The 15,378-nt window shown below is 44.7% G+C and overlaps 1 pseudogene; it reads left to right on the top strand.

Annotated features, from left to right (window-relative positions):
- The first annotated feature begins 6,035 nt into the window (after positions 1-6,035).
- Positions 6,036-15,182, top strand: LOC146171696 (sin3 histone deacetylase corepressor complex component SDS3-like; annotated as a pseudogene).
- The last annotated feature ends 196 nt before the right edge of the window (positions 15,183-15,378 follow it).

Below are 15,378 nucleotides of genomic sequence, written 5' to 3'. Positions count from 1 at the left end.
CGGTCGGCACACTAGCCAATATATTCTAGTCACTATAGCCATAGTAGCGAAGGCACAAAAGCAGCCTGCTACAGTGGCTAAGACTGCCAATAAAAGGTTTCTGTTTCCCGAAATGCCACTAAAAACCTCCTTAAGTAATTTCGCAACCATAAATATTTGCAAAACGTTTTTTTTTTCCTTTCAAAGTGTGCCTATTAAGTGTGAAATATTGGTATTTGTGCTGCTCAAAGCTAAGACAATAGGAGAAAGAGCCATCGTACAGTGTGTAGATGGGTAGGTGTGCCCATACAGTTTCTTACTCTTACCTAGAGGGAAAGCTGTGCTGCCGTCTATGGGAGTTTACATGGAGTTTCCAGATGGCCAGTTCAGCCACCATGGGCGCTCAAAGCATCATGGGCCCTGAGAGCTACCGAGTGCAGAACTACAACTTTTGGCCAAAACTAATGCAAAGATAAGCGTTTTTCTACCGTAAATAATGTCCTAAGATTGAATATTGTGACTATAAATTGCAAAAAGAGAGAGAAACAGCATGTCAGTGTGATATTTATCCAATATAAGCGCGGGCTCTTTCTCCTATTGGCTTAGTTTTGAGCAGCACAAATACCAATATTTCGCACTTAATAGGCAAAATTTGAAACAGAAAAACTTTCTAAAAATATTTATGGTTGTGCAATCACTTAAGGAAGTTTTTAGTGGCATTTCGGGAAACAGAAACCGTTTATTCGCGAAGTCTGCTTTTGCGCCTTCGCTACTATGGCTTTCGCGGTGTATGTACGCACTTTCAAATGATGATGATGACGAAAAAGAAACAGCGCAGTAACGCCACTCCAGGTACCCGAGAAAAACCAACTGTCCCGCAACAAGTAGCACACCGGCCCATGATTCTTAGCGCGCCCATGGTGGCTGAAGTGCAGCGCCCTCAGCTTTCCCTCTAGATAGTGTAAGGAACTATATGGGTGTGCCGACCGGCGGAGGTAACGCGTGCCTTTTCTTCATGACGCCGCAGTGGCGCCACCAGCGAAAGCCCGGTTCATGACCGTTTCCTCCGGCCGTCGCCATGCATGACAGAAAGCGACTCGCTTCACTTTTTTCCAAGTGCAAATGAGTTTATTGCAAACAAGCTGTCTTAAGGGAATAGGGAAGGGATGTAAACATATTACAAAGGCGGGGGAGCCGAGTTTAAGGCTGTTTTTTTACGTACAGCGTGTTTGCTGCGTTCCCGATTTTTCAGGCAAGCAACTCCAAACACTGTTATGTCACTTCCTCGTTCTTAATTTTTTTTTCATTAAATGTTCCACGCCATCACAAGGCAACGCGAATATATATTAACACAGTGCTCAGCTGTGATTTATGCGTGTGCATGGGCGTAAGCAGACCTTGCGAATAAATAAAATAAAACGAGTGCATAAGCTTGTATTGCAAAACGGTATCTTCTAGCTGAACTTTTGAAAGTGCAATAAATGACATGCACACATTAGTGTTTTTGAGTCAGTGAAGTAACACACCCCAAAATCATGCCTATGCGTTCAAAGCACGCGTCTCAATTTCAGGTGTTTTCTTTTTTTTCGCGCGTTTTCACGGGCCAGGTTCTTGCTCTTGACCAAGAAGTAGAGGCGCATGATAGAGTAAAACTTGACGACGCTGTTAGTGATCTCAATCTTATGCTCCTCACAACCGCGATCATAGGCGGATGTTTGAGCTGCAGAAAAGAGGCGAAGTCTCCGAGACTTTCTCGTCTCAGTTCAGTGACTGTGAAGCAGTGACTGATGGTCTCCTCGAGAGATGTCACGAGACTGTTCAAAGCATCAGATGAGAATATTAAGTTCCCCATGCTTACGTGGGCTGTGAGAGCGGCCACAGGCGGAAGGGGAGCTTCTGGCGATGCCAGCAAAACAGAGGCACAATCGGCACATTTAGTCTTTGAAAGAAACTTTCGCGCCACGTATCCTGCCAAATAGAAAATCAGCCGCGAATCACTTTTTCTTACCACCAGGCTGCTGTGGTCGTTGTCAAGCTGGCAAGCGCTGAGCATTTCGTGTGCCGCCTGCACATTCCCTATGTCCAGTAAGTCGTCCACATACCTCTGCTGGGTCTCTGCTTTTGCTATGACATCATCGGTGTCAAGCAAGCTGCTTAGTAGACCGGGTGAAACATTCCCATAATCAGGTGACTTGGCCAAGTTCATGAACTCCAGAGCGTTTATGGAGATCAAGAACTGATCGGGGGTTGGATGGTCGTTACTTCCTGTAATTTGTTGCAAAACCCCAAACAGTTGCTCCAAGATGTCTTGGCTTAGTCTGGCGGTCATTAAGTACGTGTAGCCTATTTTGGACGAGAGATAATCCAAGAGGGAAAGAGTGCTCGACAGCGTGACTCGGAGGCCTTCTGCAGTGCTCCCTGATAAGAATCCCTCCTTCTGAGCACAGCGTTGCCACTCATCAAGATAGCGGAGGAAGTCACGAAGTCGCCGAGCTTTCGCAGAGTTCGGGCGGAGGGCGGCAGCTGGAAATCTTGAAGTCATGATGCTGATGATCTCCTGCATCAATTTGACAAGTTCTGCGGTCGCGTGAACTGAACCGTGGTTGTGCTCAATCTGCTGTCTATACGTGAAAAGACCACGCCGGACATCATCAGAGAACAAGCGAAACGCATAATTTACGCGCATCTTCTCGAATGTGTCGGGCCTTACAACAGCTTTGTGCACCTGGGTATTGCCTTCAAGCCAACATGGCTACGTTGATCTAGCTGCCATGTGGCATCAACGTGACTGATGGATGCCACGCCCTGAGGAGTTATTAAAGGGTGCTGGAGCAAGCTGTTTCTTACATTATTCACCAAATGGGGAAAATCGGAGACGAAGTGCAAGGAGCGGTTCTTGTCCACAGGGTACGGCGACTTGCAGACAACTTGTCCTGCTTTCCCAGAAATTCCAAAAACACGCCACATGGAACGATTCCAGCTAGCAGCGTATGTTGTTATGAAATCCACAAAAAGTGAGGCGTTTTCTGCCATTATCACACCCTCCACCGTAATTTTTGCTAGCACATCAGCTTTCACGTTCCCCTTCGAGGCGAAAACGCCAAGCACCTGGTGCCACTTTCCCGTGAATGGTTGGAAGAGAACAACTAGGGCATGATCCGCCAATTCTGAGCTGGAGCTAGATGAAAATTTTTCGAGGTCCACCAAACCGTTCACTTTCCCGTAGTGACTGACCGTCAGGTTCTCGGAAAGTTTAATTTCATCCATCATAATGCCGCCATGACGTTGCTGCTCCGTCATGCATATGCATTTTTCCTTCAAGGCAGCAAACACCCGTTTGTTGAAGGCGAATCCGCTTCGATATCCGCGCAGGTACCGTTGGAGACACGTTTTGCCGGGCAGCAGCATGATCTTCTCCTTGCGCAGGTGCTCATAAAGCCGTTTGCTCCTCATCCGCATTATCAGTCATTCGAGCAGCCACTCGCGCTGGTACTTAAAACCCTTCGTGCTTTTCCGCTTTGAAGCATTTAAACAGGCCATGACTTGTGACTGTTGTCTTACTGGCAAATTTTTTATTCTTGACATGAGCGCGCAGCTTTCTAGTTTTGAGTTCTTCCTCCTCATCTCTTCCAGTTTTGTCTCAAGAGTAAACATATTTCGCTTCAGTCTCTTGAACTTTGCGGGTATACAAGCTTTCTCTTCTTTTCGCGCTCCCTCGACCTCCGGTCCTTTGTTCTTTTGTACGACAGCAGATTTACGAGCTGCTTTTTTGCGTATCGGCAATGCAAACAGGAGTCTCCTTGACTTGTGGCGATGCCGACGCATTTGGAGCTGAATGTTGTGTTTCCGTGGATTCTTATATTCTTGGATTTCGCGAGGACGGTGTCAAGTTGGTCAGTGCATTTTATGCCCTGACATGGAATCATGGCATCCACGTCAGCCAAAAGGTCCCCAACCTGTTCACGAGTTTCCAAATCTAGCTTCTGTGTTACGGCGCCTTGCACGGACACGGTGGCTCGCAGTTTAGACGCACAGTGCTCCAGGAGTATTACTTTCACCAGAACGATGCTCTGTCCGCTTTTTCTGCAAGTCGAGAACGCAGATGCGCCAGAATCTTCAATAGAGTGATGTGTCCAGCCGCTGTGGGATACCGTGCAGGTAGTGAAGTCAGTGTCAACCGGACGAGGTGACACTTCGGTTACAGACGTAGAGATACCTTCACTGGAGCTTGAAGGTACTGGATCGTCCGGCACTCTCTCAAGGTCGTGGCTGTCATTTCTGGCAGCCTTGGTTGGGCGGCAGCCTGTGGAATTCTTCGTCTTTCGTTTCGCGGTCACCTTTCTTGACAGGTAAGCAGGAGCATCGGGCAGGGCAGAAGGCACGGCATCTTTCGTCAACCGGGGGTGAGAACGTGGGAGGCTAACAACGTTGCCTTCTATCATATATTTGTAATCCCGTTCGATACACTCTTGGTCAAAATGCCGCTCACACACAACGGAGTGTGGCTGCAACCTCTTGTCGGCACGATGAAGGGCAAGCTCCCACCTTTTGAACAGTTCGGGATCCCGCGTCGCCGAAAACAGCGAGACTTTCAGTCGTTTTCTCGATGACTTGTAGCCGGATTTGCAGAAGGGTGCGAAACAAGTTGTGTCCTTTTTGGTCTTCATTCCGATCACTTCTCACAAAAAGCGCAGCGCCTGCTCCGCTACGGCGCTTGCATGTGGACGATGACAGACAGCAAACAGACTAGAAAACAGGTAGCTAGTGTCGTCTGTTTATCGTTTCAATGCCAGACCGCAAAAGTCTCAGTTTCAGCTACTATTTTGACTGATAACGCAAGTAATAAGTAATGTTTTTAAACAAAAATGAGGTTAATAAAACGCGCGATGCGATTGCGACAAGCAGCAGACGATCCGCCGGTGAGCACCGGGCGGAGAACAGCAGCGCCAGTTTCGTCGTCATGAAGCGGAGGCATGCGGAACTACGCTTGTGCCCTGCGGGTCGGCACACCTACCCATCTAGCCATAGAGTTCCTTACACTAACTAGAGGGAAAACTGAGGGCGCTGCACTTCAGCCACCATGGGCGCGCTAAGAATCATGGGCCGGTGTGCTACTTGTTGCGGGACTGTCGGTTTTTCTCCAGTACGTGGAGTGGCGTTACTGCAATGTTTCTTTTTTGTTATCATCATCATCTGAAGGTGCGTACATAGACCGCGAAAGCCATAGTAGCGAAGGCGCAAAAGCAGACGTCGCCAATAAATGGTTTTTGTTTCCCGAAATGCCACTAAAAACTTCCTTAAGTGATTGCACAACGATAAATATTTTCGTAACATTTTTTTTGTTTCAAAGTGTGCCTATTAACTGCAAAATATTGGTTTTTGTGCTGCTCAAAACTAAGCCAATAGGAGAAAGGGCCATCGCTTATATTGGATAAATCTCACACTGGCATTCTGTTTCTCTCTCTTTTTGCAATTTATAGTCACAATATTCAATCTTAGGACATTATTTACGGTAGAACAACATTTATCTTTGCATTAGGTTTGGACAAAAGTTGTAGTTCTGCACTCGGTAGCTCTCCGGCCCATGATGCTTTGAGCGCCCATGGTGGCTGAACTGACCATCTGGAAACTCCATAGACGGCAGCACAGCTTTCCCTCTAGGTAAGAGTAAGAAACTCTATGCATCTAGCCACCGTAGCCATCGCTTATATTGGATAAATTTCACACTGACATGGGGGGGGGGGCTGTTTCTCTGTTGTTTTTTTTTTTGCAATTTATATTCACAAATTTAAATGATAAAGCATTGTTTACAGTAAAACAACGTTTATCTTTGCATTAATTTTGCCCAAAAGTTGCAGTTCTGCAGTCGGTAGCTCTCCGGCCCATGATGCTTTAGCGCCCATGGTGGCTGAACCGATCATCAGCATTCTCAACCCTAACTGCCTCGGGCGAGGTAGCTTGCTTTTTCTTCTTCACTTGCGTTTTCGTTTTTCGTGCGCCACGGGTTGTTTCTGCTAGTGAAAAAAAAAGAAACCCTGAGGGATCTCGTTTTTATGATGTATATGCAAGACCTGGCAGACTTCGCATCCATAAATAAAGATGGCGAGAACGACGTCGATTGCAACAATGACAACAGCATCGACTGCGATGACTTTCTGGATCACGACGACGAAGATTCGGACGAAGGTGGGCTAGAGAACATGCGCTAGTGCACACGCGCTTTAGCCTTCTTCTCTTTCTTGCAGTGAAGTGCTCGTTCACTCCACGCGTCTTTTAGCTCCAGAGGAACAGCCAGTGCAAGGCGGAGCTAGGCGCGTGCTTCAGAAGGTTCTGAAGGCGGAGTCGGGACGTGGTCAAGGAAGCCAGGTTACGAAAAGTGGCGCCACAGAGATCGGGAGCCGGGCAGCAGTTAGAGAGAATGCCGTTTCGAAGGGCACAGACCGACGGTATCATCTCTTGTGCACCTTTTTTCGCGCCGGACTTAGCTTATCGTCGCTCGGCTGTTCGTGGTTCCTTGGCAGGTTTAATGGGAGTGGGATGTCCTATTATAAACTTACAGGAATATCCTCTAGACTTGCCGAGGGAAAAGAAGCGAGCAGTGTTGTACGGCCCAGAACTCCGGTAATCTTCATTTGAACAGGAGAATTGGTGCTAGCGGCGGCAGGGGCTACTGTTTTTCGCTGGCTGCTTGGTTAGGTTGATGGAGTCGGTGGACCGTGGTGTACTCATAGCGGTTTGTCCAAATCACAACGTACTGTATAAGGTCGTGGTTCAAATTGTCGATCGCTCGCCCTGTGCAGATACCGAAGATGCAAGCGAGACGGACATGGTCATGCAACATGAAGAGGAGATCATGAAACAGTGAGTTTGCTCTGTAATAACTGGGCAATACAATTTAAGTTAAGCATGGTTCTTGATAGCATGGCTCTTGACAACCAGAAAAACACGAGCTCCAGTGTGTTGTCTGGTTGTCAAGAGCCATGTTGTCTGGTTCTGAGTGGGTGTATGATGACAGCAGCGCGTTTTTTCGTACTGGAGTTTGATGTCTGGCAACTCAGACGAATCAGCTGCTAGCGATCGCATCTGGCGGCAGCGCTTCGTATGTTTAGCCGCGGTCAGCATGAACTCCAAGATTGAGGGCCTGTTTCACTACTTACGTGGTGGGTGTTTGGCGACAGCATTTATTCCTAATAGAGCATCACCGCCTGGAAAATTTAGCGGTTGGTTGTTTGGTAGCGCTTGGTAGTTGGTAATGCAGTGGACGTGGTATTCGCAGGGGGGAAGCAGCGCCGGCGTAGGTGGTTCGGAGATGTCTGCTTCGTTGGCTTCGTCGTCATCGGCGCATTGGTTCAGAAGCTCGTCACGTGGACCGCCACATATAAGCCCCGATTTACAATCGGCCGATAACTCGCACACATGACAGGCAGTTCTTTGCAGAAAGTATTTCGGCGATTGTTTTCGTTCTCTCCATTTTATTTAAATTCTTCGCTGCTTAATTCATATACAGCGGATGCACTGTCTAATGTCTTTTTTTTTTTCTTACACGAACTGCATCCAAGAGTTATATGTGGTCACTGAAATGAAATATAAATGTATGGCCGGTCTTAAATGGATTTTGCTTTTTCATTGGCGTGCTCTTCTAAATTTTTCTGGACACCGCGTTTAATGTGCTTATTGTGATGCTGTCTCTGTCCATGTTCTTCCACTTGTATATGTCTTTTTCTTTGCTTGCTTGTGTTTATGATGCCTTATGTTCTAGTGTCTACCTTCAGGATTGCACAACCTAGTGGAATGCTCACCAATAGAATGTTTTGGTGCCCTTAATTTGACATTGTCCTTGTTTTACTAAGGCAGCTTTGGTATCTCTATGTAAAATAATATTGCTATCTGCACTTGAGAGTATCCACGTGGTGATGGATGCAGACAGAAAGATAGAAACCTTCACGCAGTTGCTTCTACTAGCCTGTAAATACAGGCTAGTAGGAGCAACTGATAGAATGAAAACAGTTTGGTTGGTTCCACATTCAGTCTACTAGCCTCTGCTACATTACTCCGGGGCCCTGCCTCGGGCCCAAGCTAGAACACTATTTCATTTTGAGTGTACCAGCATGTATATTTTTAGATGAGGGGTCATTTTATTCAACTGCTCTTGTTTTAGCTGAAGGGGTTGTTTCCGCATTCACACAAACAAGTTTAATAATGTCTCCTTTTTGACATGTGGAGGCATTGCTGAAAGTTGTCTGTGTGAAACCTGCACTCAACCAGTGTGAGTTTGCGCAGTTGAAATGAGTGGCATAGTTAACCAGTGCCTAAGCTAGTTTGAGAAGCACAGGGAATTGAAGGGATGTCCAATTAAAGCTACATGCAATGTTGAAAACTGTCATGAATGTAATTGTTCAGCCTACCCAGCTGTTCTTTGCCTGTCATGCTGATTATATCCTTCTGCTGCATTTCAGTAAATATGCGGCAATCACTCCTTGTCAAAACTGATCTGCAGCCTTCCAAGTGGCATGCCTCAGAAACCACAACATTGCATTCACTTTTTATAGCCCATTTAACGAGTTAGTCAATGACTAGTGGTTTCTTTATAAAGTCAAAAGTATGTCATACCACTTACTTTGCTCTCCATGGAATGTACAGGGACAAGCTCGCCACGCTGAAAAAGCAGCTGGCACAGCTAGAGGAAGGAAGTCACCCCGAGTACCTCGAGCGGCTGCGCAAGATTGAGCAGCTCTATCAGGAGCGACGCCTCATGAACGAAGTCTTCCAGTCTCATGAGGTGCTTGTCACTACTCACTTGCATTCATGGGGAGCGGTTAGCGGAGAAAGAAGCCATTCTCTTCGAATTGTGATTTCTCTTTTGCTGAAGAGTGTGTTCTGTTTCCAGCCAGCCCAAAAAAGAAAGATCACATAGTCATGTTTGCTCTATGTAGCCAGTCATAGTAGGCCTACTGCTTTTCTTTAGTTGCTCATAGCATTGTCACAAGGGTGTTACGAAGGACTGCTCAGTGAGGGAAGTCTTGGCCAGCCTTTTAAATGCACTTCGTGCAACACAGGAAAGGTTTGGTTTTGGTTTTGTGGGTTTTAACGTCCCAAAACGACACACGCTATGCCATAGTGGAGGGTTTCGAAAATTACAAACACCTAGGGTCCCTTAACATGCACTGAGTACCAGAAAGGCACTGCACAAGTGAATGGGTGGTGCTGCTGCCTTCATGTCTGCCTGCTTACCTATAGAGCTGCAGTGAGGTGCTAGCCATTATGTTCTTTGCACAGCTGCACTGCGCGAGACTAAAACTGCAAGAAAACCACACAGGGGCACTAGCAAAATGCTGTGCACGTCTAAGTTGTCAGTGGCTCTTTCTTTTCCAACTGAAGTGCAAAAAATGGGAAAGTTTTCTGTGCTGTTTCCTGCTCTTGAGAAATCTGAAATAGCTAGACGAAAGCTAGAAAACGCCACGACAGACTGAGGATAAGGTCAAGATACAGCTTGTGGAATAAAAAAAAGACATTTAATTTGCAGAACTAAAACCGACCAGTCATTCCCGTCTGAGCCATGCAATTTTGTGGCAGTAACTGCAGCTAAGTCTTAATAGTTATTGTTTCATGGTTACAGGTCATCTTTGCATGCACATCTCCAAAAACAATGGGAACCCTTTCGCATGCAGCACTTTGTGCAGAATCAGACTTGAAAGTGACTCTTATAGCAGCCTATTTAAGATTGCGTCATACAAATCAATAAATTGCACATCTGTATGTTGCCCGCAACTTTTTAATTCTTCTTTCTTTCAACGTGCTCTCTCAGATATGGCATTCCCATGTTTTTCAGATTGACCGTGTGGAGCGGGAATACACCCATGAAAAGAAGGCGGCTGTCCGGGAATTTAATTACAAAAAAAGAGATCTGCGGAAATCGCTCATCATGGACCTCCAAAAGAAGAGACGCAAGCTAGAATCCGAGCAGAGCACTATAAAGCTCACTGGAGGTAGGCTTACCTTTCTGCAAGCTTTTGGCACACTGCGACATGATCACCTGTGATATATATACTGTTGTAGGCGAACATCCTGGATGATAATGTCAAAACTGGGGCTTTTTGGTTCATTATTCGAAGCTGTAGTACACCAACAGATAATGGACGACAGGCGAGAAGGACATATGCAGCTTTAGCTTCTAGCAACTTTATTGAAATGCTCTAGTAATTGTACGAGCTGCATTGCTGCAACATCTAAATACATTAATGTAATCATCAGCAATGAGGGTAAGCAAGTTCTGTTATTTTTCTTGGAAGGCTGAGAGATGGGGTGCTCAGATAAGTGCTTTTAATTTGGAAAGAGTCAGGATAGGTGCTCATGAGAAATAACACTTCGAAGTAGCTGCGCAATGAGCTTTCTGACTTACTTTCAAAAAACAACTTACTTTAACATCGTTCCTACTAAAAACACGCGTCTTTTGTTGTGGCAACGCAGCACATGTGAATAGTTGCGCAATTCCTGATAAAGCCATTGCAAGTAAGCACTGTGTGTGTGTCTTCGTACACTGTGTTTTGTCATTGTGCTGCAGCTGCTTTTTGCATGCCGGAGGAGCGCGAAGGCAAGTCAGATAAGATCTCTCTACATCTTTGTGAAACTGATGCAGCTTCTCGAGACTGAAGTATTGACCACCCTCTATAATAAAGGTTTTGTGCCACTGTCAAGTGCGTGCCTAAAGAGAGTTATGAAAAGCTCTTAACCAAAAGTAGAAAACGTGCACGAGCCATCGGTATTCCATCAGTCCACTCAGCAACACAAAATGTTTTAAGCTACCTTAGCTAATGCCAGATATTGGTGATGGAAAGTGATGGTCCTTCTCTTCCCCATGAACTCAGCTCACACCAGCCCGCTAGAAAAAAAAAACGAAGTCTTGGCGGTGCCCACTGAACCCTGACCCACCCACATAACTTGAGTACAACCAATGAGGGAATAGCTAAAAAGCCCAGTTGATGTTAACGAGAAGGAGATGGCTACAAACTCCTTTGAACTCGCAGTTATCCGACGCCCCAGCTAGTTGCGAGTGGTTGCCAGGATTAAAAAAACTTGTAGACTGGCTAGATCGCTCTCAGCTTCTGACGACATTCTTAGCGCAGAAAAACACACACGCACACGAGAGAAAAGGAAGGACACGCGTCAGGCGGTACTACATCTCGTTTATTGCACTGAAACGACCTGCAGTATATAGCAATGACCACACATGCGTAGACCAACCAACCACGCCCCCCTTCACTGAAACCACTCAAGAAATCGCATTTCTGCCCCAACAGAGCAACAGATGTGTCACTAACACACCCCTACCCCCTACTTTCTTATATGAAATGCTTCAAGCAGTAGTGGCACGTCTGTCGCTTTGTTGGGAGCAGAAATGCGATTTCTTGAGCGGTTTCGGTGAAGGGGGCGTGGTTGGTTGATCTACACGATTGGTCATTGCTATATATTGCAGGCCTTTTCAGTGCAATAAACGAGATGTAGTAGCGCATGTCCCGTGTCCTTCCTTTTCTCTAGTGTGCATGTGTTTTTCTGCACTAAGAATGCCGTCTGAAGAAGGTTGCCAGGAGCAGTCTTCATAAATATTTTTAAATTATTGGGTCCACACAGAGCTCTTACACTTGGCTAAAATGCTTGCAAAGGCCATGTGCAAGATGTTTTCTGCATTATGATATTACCATAAATATTGTGTTAGGGTCCTTTTAGGGCCTGTTTTAAGAAAAAAAGACTTGTGCACATGCCAGAAACATAAAAGTGCACTAAACAAAAAGAACACCAAAGCTGAAGAATATTGGGACTGAATGAAAGCAGCACGATTTCATCCAGTATTTTTTAATATCATATATTTGAAATGGAATAGCGAGACTGGCATGCAAGAGTGAAAAACCCATTGTGCGAATTTGCTTCAGGTTGTGCAATGCTGGTAAGCTGGATCATGAGTGTAGAAGTGAAATATGCCTCCTGCCTGCATTGTTTGTTCCAATATTGGTGAAACTTGGCAGGCCAAAGGTTGTGCTTTTTTTCCCCTTAATTATGTAGGATGTGGAGGTCACCTAAATCAAAATGCTTGAAGCAGGGTGGCCAAACCATGCTTAGGCATACTTGGATGGTTTGTGGGGTTTAACATCCCAAAGTGACTCAGGCTATGAGAGACGCCGTAGTGGAGGACTCCGGAAATCTCGACCACCTGGGATTCTTTAACTGCTTAGGCATACTTAGCGAGACCAAAATCCACTCTTTAGGCATAAATTACTAGAAACATATCCTCTCGATTCTTGTCTTGAAACCTTATGATAGCTCATTTTACATGCACAAGTATTATATACAGTAAAATATCTCAAAAAGTCTTAATCTTGATTTCTGTTGCCATAAATTTGGCTCATTTTGAAGCACTTGCTTGTGTAAATTATGGCAGTAAATCCACACCTGTGTGAATTGTGGTGCGCATGTGTCTCGTACATAATTATTCATGGTTCTGCATGCTCGCCTGGTTTGTTTGCACTGCTTGCTCGACTAACAGTATGTTTCCTATCTTGTAATGCTCGTTACTTGCACGTGTTTGTTCGCTCATGCATTTACGGAAAGGCTAGCATTTGTTTCATTAGGGTGCGACTTATACAAAGTAGGAAAGGCAGGTTGCAAAAGCATTTGCGTTTCAATGAGCCTCACCCGCAGCATTTTGGCTTGCATGTTGGTTCACGTCATGCTTTCTTGGTCTGATGCATTGTCTTTAAATTGATGTGTATATGTGTACTGTAGTTCAGTTGTCTAGCATGATAACTTCACGTGTGTTTTGCTGCCAATCTTGCTGTGGCATTTACACCAAAACAGGAACTACATTACAAGATCTGATGCAAACTGATAAAGGCAGTATTTATATATATATATATATATATATATATATATATATATATATATATATATATATATATATATATATATATAAATACTGCATATATCAGCCAACTGTTTTGAAAAAGAATAGAATAATTGGTCCTGGGGAAAGGAAAGGCATCTTTCACACTTGTACTGCAGAAACCTGAATGAAGTGAGGAAGGTGGGAGTGAAAGTGGAAAGAGACTGAGGAGCTGTAGTGGAGGGCCATGGAACAGTTTCAACCACCTGAGAATCTTGACATTGCGCAGCACACGGATGCATGACTGCTTTCTTAGTATTCATCCAAATGCGGCAGGATCTGATCCATTTTATCAAATGCAGTGCATATCTGCTTTCCTAGTTCTAGGTTTTCTAGTTGCCAGTTATTTTTCGCTGTCAGTAGCACTGGTCATTTCTTTAAGGTTCCAGCTTGCCATGGTGCACAGATCCCATGAAGGTGAAGTCTGTGACGACTAGCAAACCACAGAGAACACCAAATGACCCACTGCCTACGCTTGAGAAAAGGCAAAAGACCTCACCTCATATCCTTTGATGTTTTGGAAGTCTTGCATTCTGTTTATGGTTTCAATGAATAGGAATACTCTAGTTGGGTACAATAAAAGAATGCAGTGGCAAATACCCTTCATGGGAAGCCCTCCAACCAATGGCATTGATTGGTTCTCACGACATGGCGGTTAAGCCTTTGGCATGAAATCGCTGACGAATAGCAGGCATGCCCATTTGAATGGGATTGACCGTAATGCCATGGCCATCATGGTAAATGCCATTGGAAAGAGGACCTCCTTTGAGGGGTATTTGCAGTTAAGTTGTACAGTTCTACCCGACTATAGATACTGTAGACTTCTTTTGTGATGTATGTGAGACTTTTGAACACTGCGAAAGGTATGTCCTTTTGAAACCATGTGAAAAGGTTGAGTTTATTCCTTAAGACTGCTACCCCAGCTGAATCTCCTTCTCGATGAAGGTGAAATACTGGATGACCTAAAGATATTGAACAAGGTACCTGCTATTTCTTTTTTTCAGTAATGTATGTACTTAGTTGTGCCGATGCTTGTAGAGAGGTTTTCCTGCTAATAATGCCCCATGGCAGCCTTATGCTAATACTAATGTGGAGCTTGAAGCACGTGGGTTCTAATACGCACCATGGTAGCATCCACCGTTTCTCACTGTTATACAAGACACTCTAGTCGATGAGAGTTGTGATGGGATGCCATTGAAGTAAACTGAAGTTGATAAGAATGTTTATGCTAGAGGGAAACTAGTTCAGTATTTTCTTAAAAACTGCTATGCAAGATTATGACCCCCACGTGCACAAATATGAGGCTTAACTGTGGCTACCAATTCTTGGTTCATGAACATTTTGTTCTTTGCTACAAGCCTTGCTTTTATTAAAAGTAGAGCATAGTACGACTTTTAGGCTGCGACTAAGATGGTTGAGCAGAGCATTTGCTCTTTATTGACAGAAAACAAAGAATCCTCACATTATGTTTTTTTTTTTTTCACAGGGAAAAACACCATCAGTCAGCAAGAAAATAGACTGTAAGTTCAATTCAGACAGGTTGTAGCCTTCCGAGCTGTTTTTGCCTGGTACATACAACCGCATTTTGATGCTTGTTTGCACAGATGAAGAGTATGGAAATGTGAATCATGGCACACACGCAATTGAAGCGAGGATAGAGGACGGCAAGCTGTTCTACGAATGGAAATGCTAATGTTTCCTTGAAGTACGCTTTTCCACATGTAGACTGCAACTCCATCTCCTTTTCTCTTGCAGCTGTCAGTGAGGCTAGTCTGTCTTTGTGGATTCAAAAGATATGAGCAGATTTTTGGGGGGCATTTTGGGAATAGGCACATCAGAAATTAGATGCTTGCCTATCCTTCCTTTTCCTACGTGACCGATTCCAGATTGTCATTCCCAAGAAGGGATTATTTAATATTTAATAAATATTTATCAGAAAAGCTTGACAGTGCACACAAGGAATTGTTGAAGATATTCTTTGTGTCACTAGGCAGTCTTAGTGCCACAAGTGCCTGTCTCGTCCTTGCTTAAAAAACAAACCAAACAGCTCAGATACAAACATTGCTGAGCAGTTGATGCTGTAGTAGGCCATCTGCACAGCTAGGTTTGTTAGGGCATCTTTTTAGATTATATTAAATGAGGTATTTTTTTTTTTGTTCTTTCCACACAGCTTTGGGTAAAGAAGACCAGTGACAATGGCAAGGTCAAGATCCACCTCTCCCAGCTTCTGAAAGGAAAGGTCACCTTACGGAGAAAGTCGACGTGCTGACACACTCCGTACAGAAGTTCTTGTATATAGCACATACCCTTACTGATTTCAAAATAAAACAAAGCCCACTGTACATTACCATCGTACACCAACATAAAGTGTTTGTTTCACTTATCTTTTTTTAAGGAAAAATATGTGTTGCTCCTTTTGTTAGTGACACCAGCCATTTAGTGTTCAGCTAAACCTGAAGACAAGC

This window comes from Amblyomma maculatum, unplaced genomic scaffold (assembly GCF_055883805.1).
Source record: "Amblyomma maculatum isolate TAMU_Amacu unplaced genomic scaffold, ASM5588380v1 scaffold_18, whole genome shotgun sequence".
Lineage (NCBI taxonomy): Eukaryota > Metazoa > Arthropoda > Arachnida > Ixodida > Ixodidae > Amblyomma > Amblyomma maculatum.
The sequence above is the reverse complement of the archived record's forward strand: the minus strand, read 5'-3'. Positions and strand labels throughout refer to the sequence as shown.